General features: G+C 40.2%; 1 protein-coding gene across 4 annotated transcripts in view; it reads right to left on the reverse strand.

The window, feature by feature from the left end:
* SPATA6 (spermatogenesis associated 6) overlaps positions 1–15,457 on the reverse strand; it is a 161,064-nt gene that overhangs the window by 52,018 nt on the left and 93,589 nt on the right. The gene's annotated exons all lie outside the window — the stretch shown is intronic.

Here is a 15,457-nt window from a genome sequence, read left to right on the forward strand (position 1 = left end):
ATTATCAGAATTAAGAACAGAGGGCCACCTACCTCAATATGACTTTACCATGAGGTTTAGGAAATTCCTTCCCAGAAAAATAATGCTACAAACCAGTAAACAACTTCATTATTTACTTCAAGACCTTCCCACAAGTCATTTACCTGAACAATAGTCTGCTCAGTCTTCAATCAGCTACCTTCTCAAAACAACAGATTCTTAATCTGGGCAAACAGCTCCTTTCTCAGGACAATAGATCACTCAACAGAACAAATCCCTTTCTTATCAAATAAGTGTTTACATATCAAGACTTGCTTTAAGACCCCAAACTTTGTGTTTATTAATCCCAAACTTTTATATCACAAACTTTGCCAAATGGAGTCCTTCATTAAAAGCATTGCCTTAAAACACTGGAGCCTCGACCCCAAAACCCTCTGAATTACCTGCCCTTAGCCTTCCCCTTTCAGATTGTTGAGGTGGTGCTCTCCCTTACTGGATTAAACTCAGCTTGGCTTGATATCAACAGATTATTCAGTTATTGTGGTAGTCTTTTGGTGAGTTGACAGCTGACAATTCCAAAAGTCCAATAATATCCAAATAGACTCCCCTAGCTGCCACAGCTAAAATCCTCAATTTAGAAATAGTACATTCCTCTAGATATCTTGAGCCTCCTTCTTGGGAGTCTCTCTAACTATACTGGTGAGGTAAATGAATCTTGCTATTGATTCTGGGCCCTCATTCCTTTTGTTAAAGTTCCCAAATGTTGAGTTACTTTGTATCCTAGGTAGAGATCTATCTTATTACTAATAATCCTAATATGCCTCTATCTTTGTTACTTTTTGTTGTGGGTCTATATGGGTAAAATTGCAATACTTCCAGAATCTCTCACCTGGCCTTAGCATGTCTCCATATCAATAGGTGTGTGAGGACATAGGGGAGTGAGGGCATATCTGGACCAGAGAGTTTGGGTGGGGTCCCTATTTGCAGCTTGGTTGCAAGAGACACAGGTAAGCAGAAGTAGATGACTATTTGTAGGCAACAAGAGGGTTTCTCCCACTTTATTCCTATCTTTGACTGATTTCAGTTGCAAAGGTATTTTGCCCTGGGCGGGGAAAATATTTCCCCCCTGGAGTTAAATCTCATGGTAGTCAGCAGGACCTCTGAACCCAAAATCTGTCTTCATGGGTGGGACTCAGAGAGTCTGCCCCTAGAGACAGTGGGGAGATAACTGGAACCCTTTCCCCCCATGGATGGTAAATCACCCTGATTAGGATGGTGGATGGTGGGGAGGTCCCAATAGCTGCTGCCCCTATGGAGAACTGGTCTAGGGTAAAGCACCTCCTAGAGGGGTGGGGTCTTCCCCAAAGCTGGGGAAGGGTGGAGACACTGGAAGCCATGGAATTAGCCCTCCATGAGGTAGAAGACAGCTTAGAAGTCCAGAGTGGCAGTGTGGCAGCCAGGATTGTAGGATGTCTGTTTCTTGAGATAGTGGAAAGGGTTATTATTCAGGAGAGAGACACACTTAGGCATCACTTGGAGGAGCTGTGTGATTACCTATGGGATGTTCTTAAGAAAGAGAGACAGTTACTGAGAAGACACATCACGTTCCTGGAAAATATGCTAGCAGGGAAAGAGGAGGCAGCAGGAGAATGCATATTTCAGGAGGCCGAGGGGGAGGAGAAGAAAAGAGCAGTGCCTTCAGCCCTGGGGATGGTAGAGGAGATGTCGTGGGAGGATGAGGGGGTAGAGCTAAGGACAGAACTGTAGCCTAGTCTACTGCCCAAGGCACCAGCCCCTCCCATATTAAAGGCCTTCCCAGTTGCTATGAAGAAAATAAAAATGCAACAACTGCAGGCTCCTCCGGGGAGGAGCTGCCCATTCCCCAGATCATGGAGCACTCCATGCTCCACCCCTTTACCCAGGATAAGCTAGTGGACATGAGCATCTGGTTTCAGCAGAAGCCACTGGAACCTCTGCTACATGGCTTTTGCATTGTTGGGATATGTGGGTGAAAAACATTTTTATGTCAGGTTCTGAAATGGGAAGACTGGATTCCCTGATGACTTAACCTTCCCTCTGGCAGTGGTTGCAAAGTGCACATCACAGCTCAGGGAATCAGGTGCTTCTGGATTGGTTGACAGCAGCCATCAGGGCAGTTGGCCTAATCAGGGTGATTTACCATACTTACCCACTAGCTGGAAAACATATGCAGAGCTCCAGCAGGTGTTACGGGAGTTGGGCATCTATAATATGGATCCCTAGGGCCCCACTGAGGAGTTGTTCACCATAGGAATGAGAAATATGGTGCTCCATACAGCTCTCCCATCTCTCTTTGGGTCCCTAGTGACTATTTTTGCCCCCCAAATGGGGCAACCCATAAGTGAGGCTATTCGTACTTTAGAAGATCTGGGGGAGGTTGAAATAATAAGAGCATGGAACAAAGTATGGGATATGACTGAAAGGAGAGGTGGAAAGGGCCCCATTAGGGTCTTGAGGACCCAGATGTGGGTTGATTATTGATAAAGGCTGGGGTAGTGAAAGAAAAACCTGATGGGCAGCCCAAAAGGATCTTGTTAGAACTGTGACACTAATTAGAGCCAGAGCAGCAGTTCCAGTCGCTGAAGTCCAGGACACGGAAGCCAGAGGCAAAGCCTCATGTCTAGCCTGTGTCCTTGCAAGACTTCCTGGGGGATAGTACTCAGGGGACGGTCCCCACAGGATGATGATTGGGTGCCATGGTTTGACTGAGAAGGGAGTCAAGGCTCCCACCTTGAGGATGTGGTGAGGACCAGAAGCCACATGTAGAATTAGCAATTTATTGGTCCCCAGTGAATGTATAATGTGTCCGGGTGCTGGTGGACACCGGAGCTGAATGTTCTCTGATTTATGACAACCCTGAGCGGATTCCTGGGACCCCTGCTGTGAGGTACAGGGGTAAGGCAATTAGAGTGAAGAAAGTCCAAATCCCACTGGGGATAGTGCGTTTACCCCCAAAGGAGTATATTGTATATATTTCTCCCATCCCTGAATATATTTTGGGGTTAGATATTCTGCAGGGCCTGTGGTTACACAACACTGCAGGTGAGTTCAGACTAAGGGTATGTGTGGTAAAAGCAGTTCTGAGGGGACATGTTCAGCACCCACCTATAGCTCTGCCTGGACCTCAGCAGGTAACAAATACTAAGCAGTATAAATTGCCTGGGGGGCACAAAGAAATTGGAGAAACTTTAGAGGAGTTGGAGAAGGTGGGCATCATAAAGTCCACTCATAGTCCTTTTAATTTCCCGGTGTGGCCAATGCAAACCGTATGACTATGGATTACAGGGAACTGAATAAAGTCACACCCCCTTTGCATGCTGCTGTTTCCTCTATAGCAGACTTTATGGACCCCCTCAGTCATAAACTAGGGAGATATCATTATGTTGCGGACCTTGCTAATGCTTTCTTCTCTATTGACATAGCACAGGAAAGTCAGGAACAGTTTGCCTTCACATTGGAAAGCTGGCAGTGGACATTCACTGTCCCACAGGGAGACCTCCACAGTCCAACCATTTGTCATGGACTTGTAGCCCAGGACTTGGCCACATGGAAGCCACAAACAGTATGGCTGTATCATTACATTGATGATAATATGCTTACATCTGATTCTCTTGAAGATTTAGAAGGGGAAGTTCCTACACTGCTGCAACATCTACAGGAGAAAGGATGTACTGTGAACAGCACCAAGGTTCAGGGACCTGGTTTGTTTGTAAAACTCTTGGGGGTTGTCTGATGGGGTAAAACTAAAGTTCTCCCAGAAGCAGTCATAGACAAAGTCCAGGCTTTCCCTATCCCTACCACTGTGGCAGTAATTACAAGGGTTCTTGGGTCTTTTGGGCTACTGAAGAGTGTTTATCCCACACTTGGCACAAATTCTGAGGCCCTTATACTGGTTGGTACAAAAGGGCATCAGATAGAACTGGCATAAAACATGTGCAGCTGCTTTTAGTGCTGCTAAGCGAGCAGTCAAGGCCGTACAGGTCTTGAGTATAATGGACTCTTCAAGGCTCTGTGAGCTAGATGTTGATGTAACAGAAGATGGTTATGGATGGGGCCTTTGGCAGTGGTTTGAATGGATGTGCCAACTTATTCAATTCTGCACAGCTATTGAAAGAAGCAGAGCTCTGGTACATGTTGATAAGAGAAGCAACTGGCTGCTGTGTACCACACCTTGCTGGCTATGGAGCCCATCACTGGAACAGCCCCGACCAAGGTAATAACCACCTGTCCCATCACAGGGTGGGTGTGAGACTGTACCCAAATGGTACAGATGCCTACACTGGCCAAATAGGGTGGATATTTATAGCAGTGTAGTGCCATCTCCAATGGCCTCTTATTAAGTGGAGTACTCCAATGCTTATTGGGGCCAGTGATGTATACCAGCGGAAAGCAGGAAGAAGAACTTGCTTTTGAGCCATTGGTAACCAAGAGTCCTTATTAGGAGGGAAAAGACCCTACACCTGAAGATGCTTGTTATACAGATGGCTCCAGTCGTGGGCAGCCCCTGAAGTGGAGAGCTGTGGCTTTCCATCCTAAGACTGAGACAATGGATGAAGGACAGAGAGCAGAAAAGCAGTCAATGGACTGAGTTGCAGGCATGATCACCCAGGAGCCCTCCCTTATAGTTGTCTGCATTGACAACTGGGCTATCTATTGGGGCTTGACCCTGTGGCTACCGACATGGTACTATGCCAACTGGATGGTTGGTCATTGGTCCCTTTGGGGGCAAGAGTTGTAGCAAGGCCTATGGGCCTCTGTTCAGACTAAGACAGTTACCATACATCATGTGACTGGCCATTTGCCTTTGGCATCCCCAGTGAATGATGAAGCAGATACATTCATCTAGGTGCATTGGCTAGAAGGAAAGCCTGTCTCTGATGTAGCCCAATGGTTACATCAATGTTTGTTGCACACAGGTCAAAAGACAATGTGGTCTGTAGCCCATTGGTGGGGCTTGCCATTGACCTTTGAAGAAGTCAGCAGAGCCCGGAAGGAGTGCCTTGTGTGCCCTCAGAGGGACTTTCAATTAGTCCCACAGCAACATGCGACAATAGTAAAGGAGCCAATACCACTTTTCAGGTGGCAGATAGACTATGTTGGGCCTCTGCCCATATCAGAAGGATACCAGGATGCCATGACTGGTGTAGACACAGCTACTGTACTGTTGGTTGCTTTTCCTGGACATTGTATAGATCAGCAAACAACCAAAAGGGGCCTAGAGTGTCTCTTTACAGCCTATGGCTGGATGCAGGTGATCGAGAGTGATCAAGGCACCCACTTAACTGGACATGTATTATAAGAATGGGTGCAGCAATTAGGAATAAAGTGGAAGTTTCATGTGCCATATATCCCTACCTGGGCAGGCATGATACAGAGGTACAATGGTTTGTTGTAATCTGGCCTGAAGTCAGACCCCAATAGTCTATGGGCCTGGTCAGTTCGCTTACGGACAGTGCTATGGCATTTGAATGAGAAGCCCCAAAAAGGAGACTGAATGCTGTGGACATGCTAACACACATTGCTGCCTCTCCTAAACAACTGTATGTGCAAACCAAAGAGGAGTTATTGAAGCCAGGATATGGTCAGCTGAGCAACATCCTGCTGCTGGCCCTAACCGCATTAAACCCTGGAGACACTGTTGAGTGGACATGGTCCTTGACATTTTGACACATAGACCAGCAATGGCTGGCCCTTCTGGTACCTTAAGGAAAAGGCCTGGAAGGTGGTCTCCTGTGTGTTCCCTGATTAACAGCAGAGTGGCCCCCAAAGATCACAGTAGTGTACCCAAAACATCTGGGAGGTAAGAGCATCATACAGGAAAGTTTTGTTTTATCTTTATGGCCAGTGCATGTACCTCTCATAGCCCTATATATTCAACCATCTATAACTCCCACAGAGAGTAGGGTGAAGGTCTGGAATATTAGATCCCATTCCTGCCACTATCCTATCACTGTCTTGCAGGCATCCTACCTGATGGACAAGATTTGCCTATGCTGGTGTCATTAAACATGTATCTTTTCACCCTTGAGATTATTTTCCTCTACAGTCCCCGGGGCCTGGACCCACCCCCTGGCTGCAGCTGCTGCATGATGATTGCTCTGAACTCCCTACCTGTTCAGCTACTGACTGCCTTTGGAATGCTGAACTATGCACTAAATTTGTATAGGACTTTGAACTTATCCGAATCCTCTGGCTTAAGAATTATTTTACTGCTATTGTTATTGTATGTTACTAGTCTGGATATAGTGCTCCAGTTTTCTTGCACAGGGGCCATTGTGGAAGATGGAGAGCAAATAGTTTGTGAAGTGAGATTTCTGGAGGGATGTGCTGTGGGTAAAATTGTGATATTTCCAGAATTTCTCACCTGGCCTTAGTGTATCTCCATATCAATAGGTAATTACAAGGGGGAGTGAGGGCATATCTGGACCAGAGAGGTTGGGTAGGGTCCCTTTTTTGCAGCTGGGTCATGAGACACACGGGAGAGCAGAAAGGGACAACTGCTTGTAGGCAATAAACAGGTTTCTCCCACTTTATTTCTACCTTTGACTTACTTCAGTTTCAAAGGTATTTTGCCCCGGACTGGGGAAATATTTTCCCCCTCGGAGTTACAGTCTATATGAGGAAGTTCACAGAGAAGTGAACAGGCATAGACTACTGAATCCATCCTCGAGCCAGGCCCAAGGACTGCTAGGGTCAGACGTTCTCATCGTATCAGAATAGCTATAGAAAAAACCTTGCCCTGGGTAACTTGTCTAAATACTCAGTTTTACAGGAGAAAGCATCTCCAGGAGAAATCACTTCCAAACCCCCCATCTTCTTAGATTTGCCAATTTGTCAGGTCTCCCATATGAGACACCAACCACTAGGTTATAGCTCAAGACACAGGAGTTCAAACATATTGATCAACATAGCTGACTCATGCATTTGTTTCAGTTTAGGTCCATGCACTAAGTTAGATTCAAGCTTCTTACATACATTCACACTGTAATTTTAAAATACATATTTACTGTTCTAAACAGCATAATTTCACCAAGGATATTTTAGAATTACAGTGGAACTTTGGAGAGTTTTTTATGAAACAAACTGTTCATTTGAAAGAAGCCTTACAATGATAGAAACATAATTCCATACATCCAATGGTCTGAATTTCTTAATTGCCATGATAAAAATTCCATTAAAAAAATCAGATTCCAAAAATTGCTTGCTTAAAAGATTTGCTGACCAAGGCAAATAAAAAATGTGAAAATTTAAAACTATGTTTCTTTTAAATACCGTCACATCCCGTCTTGGAAGAAATGGCCTTTTCCCACTATTCTTTATCTACTGCCCTATGTTCCTCCATTAGCCTCAGATCCCTCACTTACCCTGTCTGCTTTCCTTCCCATATGACCTCCAGGAAAAAAGCTCAGTAACTTCCTAAAGTTAAATCCCCTTCAAAATACAAGCATCGTATGGTTGATTTTTAAGCTCTTATCTGTTTCTGAGCTCAAGGCTATATAAGAGACTCTCCAAAGTCTAAACAAGATACACAGGAATTTGCTGCAGAATTTATAATTCTGTGAACCCCAAACTAGTCTTTACACTTTCCTATCTTAATAAATGGTATCATCAAACAGAGATGTGAAAATCAGAAATCTGAGTCATTCTTAACATTGCATGGCTAAACTTTCAATGTACTCTGCTTTCAAAGATTTCCTGGCTATTTTTGCCTAGTTCCTGGAATTAAAAAAAAAATGCCTGGAGATACTATTTTGAGATCTTATTAATTTTTCAAATTACTCAAAGTAGAAATCATCTTTATGATACTGAATCTTTTTCTATGAGAACACAGTATATCTTTTCCATTTGTCAAGCCTACTTTCTATCATTAATCCTAAATATCTGTCTAATATCTCCAGTTATCAACCTCCATTACTACCGACTCAATGCAAGCTATTATTTCTCACACTGACTATTCCATATGCTACTAACTTGTCCACCAGTAGCCACTTTTTTCCCAGTCCAATCCATTTCCACACTGTAATCGAGACTGCTATTTTCTTAGTGCAAATCTAACCATGTAACCTTGCTGTTTAAAACAACTTCATCTGCTTCCCACTGTACTTAGGATAATTAACCAAATTCCCAAGATGGCTGAAAAGATTTGATCCTATATATGCACCCAGCCTCAATTTAAACCATTTACCTACTCATTTCTTTTACTTCTAGCAACGCTGGTCTTTACCTAGCCACTGAACCTTATACAGACTATTTCCCCTTTTCTGTTGCACATGCTCTCTCCTTCCCATGTGCTAAATTCCTATTCACCTTCAGAGTTCAAGAGCAATCACTGATCCTCAAAATGAGCTTTCCATTCTCCTTCACCAGATGAAATCCTCTTACTATATAAAGTCCAAGCTAGTGCATGTCCTCATTTTTTAAATCACAATTCCAAGTATATATTGATTTTTGTGATTTTGTTAATTTTTATCTTTCTCACATATCATGAAATATCTATGAGGGCAGAGACATTTTCTAGTTTGGCTAAATTTCTAATTCCAGAATAAAAGAGCTTCAGTCACACCTTTTCTTAAAGGGAAATAGAGAAGTTGGGGGAAGGGGAGACACAAAGCATCCTAGGTGTGACAGAAATGTCTAGCTTTCCACCACAATTCGTCTTTCCCTCCTCCAGAGTAGAATTATTGCTAAGAAGCAATCCTTGCATCTTGGTGTGGCCATGTGATTAATTCTTGGCAAAAGAGTATAGGCAAGTATGTTATGTGTCAATTTCAGTTCAAGGCTTATAAGAAACAGATATGTCTTCTCTGTGTCCTCCTTCATTTCAACCATGTGAAGAAAACAAACCCTGAGTAGGCAAAGCCATCAGATGGGTCACTGCATGGAAAGAACAGCATGCAGATAAAAAGCACCCTAAATCCAACTGTTACATGAGTAAAAAACTATATCTCTATTATATTATATTTCTAAAATTTAGAGGTGTATATGTATAGCAAACAACATTACCTGAACCAATTCAGAAACTGGTATCTTAATATACTGACCTTTACAGAAATCTATATGCACTGGCTTATCAGACAGGAACAGAAGGCAAGGAAGTAGGTATTTTGGGATGGAAAATGTATCCACACACGCATGGCAAAATGTTTAATAAAACTGTGGCCTGCAAGTGTTAGGAAGATAGACTACATAATTTTAAAGCTTATTATCTCTAGGAAAATAGCTGGATGAACAAGAGTAAGGTGTGTATTGACTTTTACTTGTATTTCACAAGGGATTTCAAGACAGTGATGATTTCAGGAAGAACTGACTGGTTTAGAAGCAGTAATAAAAGAGTACAAAAAGATTCTAGTAACTGAGGGGCTCACAGGGTCAGGAAAAGTGAAAGCCAACTGCTTGTGGACCCAAGAGGCTAAGGTTAAAACTAAAAAAGGCTTTGAGCAATAAAGACCCATTAAGACCTTTAAAACAGAGGAAGTAAATCCTAAAACAAAAATAAGATTGAGGGGGTTGCTTCCAATACAGGTCTACTTTGAAGCCATTAAAAGGCTTAAGTACTAATGAAATAAATCAAACTTTAGAATTACATTCAGGGAAAGAAAAAGATGTCTATTTATTGATATGTTAAACTGACTGCAAATAAATTAGAAGCCTATTTTGTTTTTTAGGGAATTGTATTGCCTAAGAAATCAAGAAACTGGCCATTAAGAATCTGTGTCTATAAAATAGCTCCCAGGTCTCAAAACTTAAAACAGCAAAAGTGGATTATAAAACTATGCACTCTTAAGAGATCAAAATCCTCTGAACTCATTTCAGATGTTACCACAGAAGACAATAATTGGACATTAAACCTGCTGTAGGGTAGAGTCAGGGGCCATGAAGAATAAGGTCTACACAAGGAAATTCCTCTACTATAAGGGCATGTGGTGTCTTCACAAAGCTTTCCCAGCAGGATTTATTCCTACCATAGACAACTGTTCTTTATCCTCTATTTCTCCCTTTTCCAAAAGAGCACCTATTGTTTACAGTTAACCTGTCCCTACTCTAAAAAGCACATTAGAAATGGAATTCAGGTAGAGTAGGGATGTGAGGGAAGGGAGGAATAACTTGTCTTAGTTTGCAGTATCACTGGCTATCATAAGGAATCCCAACTAGACCTGATGAACTGGCCTTTCCATGACCCAAAGATCCTAGATTCAAGTGACTGCATGGAGTTTTGAGTGGATTCCTTGAGGAAGACATAAGGAAGATAGGTATACAGAATTATTTGGGGGCCAGAGGGGCAGACTATGGTTTGCTGCCCACTAAAATCTGCATCCTCTTTTCTGTAGTAAAAAATTAGTGGGAAACAGCTGCCTAAGCAGGATCTCTATTTGCTAGCCACCCTCCTCCCCTTGTTCAAGATATGGCCATGTAACTAGTTCTTGTCAATGGGATGTAAGATGTGACTCATCATTCCTAGGCTTTTAAGAAGCAGGTATGCCTTCGCACATGTGCTGAACTGTTGTTAATGAGAAATAAACTTTTATTGAGTTAAGACATTGAAATACTAGCATTTGTAAGAACATCTAGCATTATGCTAATAAAATGGGTGAGTTAAAATACAGAGAAATACAATTGACTTGGATAAGAGGAATAGTGATGACATAATGGGGGACAGAGGATGTGAGTTCAGGAGTAGTGGAAGGAGCTAAATTACAGGCAAAAACCTTGGTAGCCAGTGAGGAGAGAATGAACAAGACATTACACTTACATTCATGAGTCTAGGAAGACATGCTAAATATTTATTCTACCAAGTCAAAGAGGCACCTGAGTGTAATAATGCAATGTTAGGTATGTGAGAATGTTAAAAGTAATGTGAGACTACCAGAAATCAATGATATATTTCACATGTATTTCACAATTTTGCCTAAAGCCAGTTCTACTTCTCCACTTTCACCACGGTGGCTTCCTATCTCTTTTAAAGATGTGCAAGGACTCTTCAATTTTGGAAGTTCTCATAAAATTCATTCTCCCCAAATATTTTTTGAGAATGGATAAAGAAGTCAAAGCAATGTTCATTTGAATGTTTAGTAGTGAAAGGAAGGAGAAAGGGGATGATAAAGATAGAGGGAGGCGATTGAGAGGTATGTTCTTTTTCAGAAAGCTTTGCAGAATCTATTTTCTCTCACTTAAGGTGGGAGTAAAAATCCCTGTTTAGTTTATAGAGCTGCATATAATCCAGTGTATAATCAATATAAAAAAGTTTTAAAATTAGAAACCATCATACAAATATAACTTGATTTTATTATGTTTGTGGTCAAAAGAGATATAGTCAATAAAGAAATAAGAAATGACAAGAAGGTGTGACCATTATTAAGAAGGCAAAATAAAAGGAATGAAAACGTGAAGATTAACAGAAAAACTGAAATAGATACAAAGAAACTGAGAACAATTCCATCCAGCAGTTGACCAACATTTTCCTTGGCAAAGTAAAATATGAAACACATACATAAAATGAGAAGTTCGATTTAGAGAAGTTGAGCTGTGCTATAGAATCAAGAGAACAAAATGATCGCCAGGCAATACTAAAGGCCAAATTGAAGCTAGGAAGGGTATATTTATAAAGACCCAGATAAAATGGGTTCCATAAATCTTTCCAGAAATATTCTATTGCTAATAGCTACACATCCATACACTCATTCACATAGTGATTACACATGGCATCAGCGATCTTTCAACCTACGGTCCCACTGTGACTGCATTTGGAGTAAGGAATTAGATTAAATGAGGTCATATAGGTGAGATCCTAATCTGAAAGAATTGGTATTTATTAAGAAAACATCAACCACACACATGTACACACACACACAGTCCAAGTAAAAGTAAAACTGGGGTTATCTGAGTAAACTGGGTAGACTGTATTGATGTGAACGTTCTGGTTGTGATGCTGTACTACAGTTTTACAATAAGTCACCATTAGAAGGAACTGTACAAAGGGTGCACTGGAATTCTCCATATTTTTTCTTACAACTGCTTGCAAAACAAAAAATTTACTAAAAAGAGAGATACTGGAGCCCACATGATGCACACATATGTGCATGCTCTCTCTCTCTCCCCCTCTCTGCCCGTGAGGACACAGTGAAAAGGCAGCTGTCTCCAAGTCAGGAAGAGGGCTCTCGCCAGGAGCCAAACTGGCTGGCATCCTGCTCTTGTACTTCCCAGTCTCCAGAAGTGTAAGAAAATAAATTTCTGCTGTTTAAGCCACCCAGTCTATGGTATTAGCTATGGTAGCCCAAATTGATCTCTGACTAAGGGAGCCCTCATTTTAAAAAAGAGTTATTTTGTATTGCCCTCTTCTATATCCTGAAATGAAATGTATTGAAAATATAACTTACATACACACATACTTTAAAAAAAAATCAGTGTATTATCCTAACTATAGTATAAAGAGAAATTAAAGGAACATGACTTAAAATATGACCTCAATATATAAATGCTCAAGTATGACTAATCTAGAAAATACAATGGATGCTTTCACTTGTGGATATAAGTAAGTTTTGGAGTTCTAAAATATAAGATCATAAGCCATTCCATAAAAGGAAACCAGGAAAAATGAGTAGCCATGTACTTTATCACACTGTAATATCACACTATGTATTTTTGACAAAACAAAGTATAATCTTTATACTATATTTGTATTCCTATAATACATGGTATATCTCAAAATAATATAAAAATACTCTGTTTTATGTAGAGTTAAACTGGTTCTAATTATTAGGAACGTTTTTTACCTTCATTCAGATGGGTGAGATAGCAGAAAGCCATATGGGATGTGAGAATTCCTCATTGTGTGGGATCGTCCCACTCTTTGGAGAGTATCTAGCATCTCTATTCATTAAATATCAAGAGCACTTCCTCTAAGTGACTGCAATAGCAAAATGTGCCTGTAAAAGTCTAAAATGACACCTTGAGGAAGACATAATCCCCAGTGAGAACCAATGTATTAAATGGATGCCTATTACATATATGAACTACATATATGGAAGAGAAGAGCCCAGTGATTCAGGGTGGAGTAATGGTGCAACAGAAAAGAAATGAGACTAAAATAATATGAGTATTTATGAGAATAGCTAATTCCATAAAGCATAACAAGATGAAGAGCTGAGTTTGACCAAAAAAACAGATAATGACCAAATAACTAGAAATCTTAAAAATGGAGGCAGCAGACAAAAGAGGTATGGAAAAGTAGGAAAAATACTAAGTAAGGATATTAAAAACCCTTTATCAGTCAGTATATACTCTCCACTCAAGCCAGACCTCTTTTGCCCCAGGACACTGTACTTATTCTAGATCCCAAGACTGTTTGATGTTGCTTTCCTTCTGAAGACACTCTTCTTCTCTTGCCTATGTAAATGTATTTCTCAATAGAATTCAGGCAAAGTCTTGCTTTTCTAAAAAATTTTTGCAAGATTCCCAGCTTTATGACTTTTTCCCATGTAGAAATTCTGTAGTGTTCCACTCCCTGAATATTTACTAACTAGTTACTATGTGCTTATAAGGAAATCTTTTATTCTTTCCATTGAAAAGAAAATACAGCAGTGTTCAGTGCTGAATATGTATGTCTATGAAAATCTATTTCTTGAATACAAAAAATAATCCTGTGAATTCACTTACCACCCACTGCCTTACAAGGGTAGTATGAATGATCGACTTCTACTCTAACCCTTAAAGTGAAGAATCCAGAGGTGAGAGTGGGAGGGAATTAAAGATGGAACTGCAGTGCTTTCAAAGAATTCATTTGGAAAAGAGGATTCTTAATATATACACCTATCTTTTTAAAATTTATTTTTAAGTGTCTTTTTACTAAAGTTTAGTTGATTCACAATATATTAATTCAGGTGTGCAACACAGTGATTTGACAATTATATATATGACAAAATGCTCACCACAGTAAGTACAGTTACCATCTGTCTCCATACAAAGTTATTACAAGACTATTGACTATATTCCCTATGCTGTTCTTTTCCTTCTTGTAAGTTATTTATTTTATAATTGGAAGTTTGTACCTCTTTATCCCCCTCATCTATTTTGCCTGTCTTAAGATGGACCTGCTAACATAGAGTTGGATTATAGTACCATTAGGATAAAGTTTAATATTCTACACATTTTATCCCTTTCTCTCCACTCTATTTTTATATATTTGTATTAGTTATTTTTTCTTCATAATACACTCACACAATACACATAGGAATCCACACCATATATTAGACACTATGCTAGGTATTAACCATTATCAATAAGCAAGACCAACAAGGTCCTTGCCATCCTAAAACTTTTAGATTAGTAAGACAAGCAGATTTTAAAGATGAAAATAAATTTATCATAAATTGTAAAGCATAACTTGAAGGAAATATACAAAAACAGGCTTTTCCCTTAGGTTGAGCAACTGAGGTGGCTTCCCTGAACTCCATGCAGGACACGGAAATTTATGTTTTTTGACGTGTGTGTGCATGTGCATGTATGTGTATGCATAAATATATATATTCCATGCATTATGTGCATGTACATGTGTGTGTGTGTGTGTTTGAATAAATTCCACATAATAGGATGGGTATGCACCTGGTGAATTATGCCAGGCCCACACTCTTCTAGGGGCAGCCTTAAACAAGGGCACAGTCCTATATGAACACTACCGAAGGGACAGTTCTATCAGTGTGTAATATTCATAGCTTATAACAGTGATTCTTGAATGCCAATCCTTGGGTAGATGGTAAGACAGCTTCACAGGAGTTACCTGAAAACTTGCTAAAAATTTCCAGAATCTATTCTTAACAATTCACAGGCCTAGAATGCACTTTGATAAAGTTCCACCTATGTGACTCTGACACTGGTAGATTTGGATCCTTAGTCATATAGGGCCTGGACTCGTTCCTCAGCTGTTCCATATTTCTTTTATCACAAAACATGGCAGAGAAGAAGCTATGCTACTCAGTGCCAGTAAGCACAAAATAAATTGTTTTCAAGTAAATAAGCAAAGATATCATAAGGAAAGCTGTTCTTTGATTTATTTTGTTTTCACAAATGTAGTGACACTTCTTATCAAGAAGCTTTCACTTAGGGACAGAAAAGATAAATTCTGAGGCAGTACTTCTCAAAATGCAGAACATGAACTACTAGTGGCATGGAAGACAATATGATATCCAAAATGATTTTAGATGACACACAATATTATTTTATATGGCACATGGACATATACTACATAACACTGAATTATAAAGGGAAAATGCATTTTCTTTTCAATTCTCTTTCAGTCTGAAATCTTCAGTTAGCTATTGGTATGTCTCCTATACCTATCACTGTTTATCTCTTTTTAAGAACTAGAGAACATTCCTCATAGCCTTTGAAAAACAACAGCTATCTAGCTGGAATTTAGTAACATTGTTTTGTTTATGCTGTATCT

Source organism: Manis pentadactyla, chromosome 4 (genome assembly GCF_030020395.1).
Source record: "Manis pentadactyla isolate mManPen7 chromosome 4, mManPen7.hap1, whole genome shotgun sequence".
NCBI lineage: Eukaryota > Metazoa > Chordata > Mammalia > Pholidota > Manidae > Manis > Manis pentadactyla.